A 406-nucleotide genomic window follows, 5' to 3' on the forward strand; every position below is an offset into this window, starting at 1 on the left:
TTCGGGGGGGTTGGTTGTGATACGGGAGATATGAACTTGGGGAGGAGAGCTAGCATTGGGGGAGAGGGTGGGTGTGGCAGGGTCTTCATAGGCCGGGAGAAGTGGGTGTGGAAAACACAGGGGGAGTCGCGAACGAACGGACTGTATGCCAGGGGATGTTGCAAGGTGGTTATAGTTGGGTTGTTAGGTGCCAAAGGTCGGTAATTAGGGTTGTAAGTAAGGACTAACATAAACTAAGATGCAATGATTAGCAGTGGCAATACTAGGCTTGATAACGGGGGTCTGGCCGGGTGACGACTTGCACAGACGTAGCATATGGTTTCGCAAATGTAATGGAATTCCGTTGCATTCTGAAGAAAGGTGATTATGGCAGAAATGTTAAAGTTGAAAACAAAATGTATAAACG

Source organism: Penaeus monodon, chromosome 27 (genome assembly GCF_015228065.2).
Source record: "Penaeus monodon isolate SGIC_2016 chromosome 27, NSTDA_Pmon_1, whole genome shotgun sequence".
In the NCBI taxonomy this organism is placed as follows: Eukaryota; Metazoa; Arthropoda; class Malacostraca; order Decapoda; family Penaeidae; genus Penaeus; species Penaeus monodon.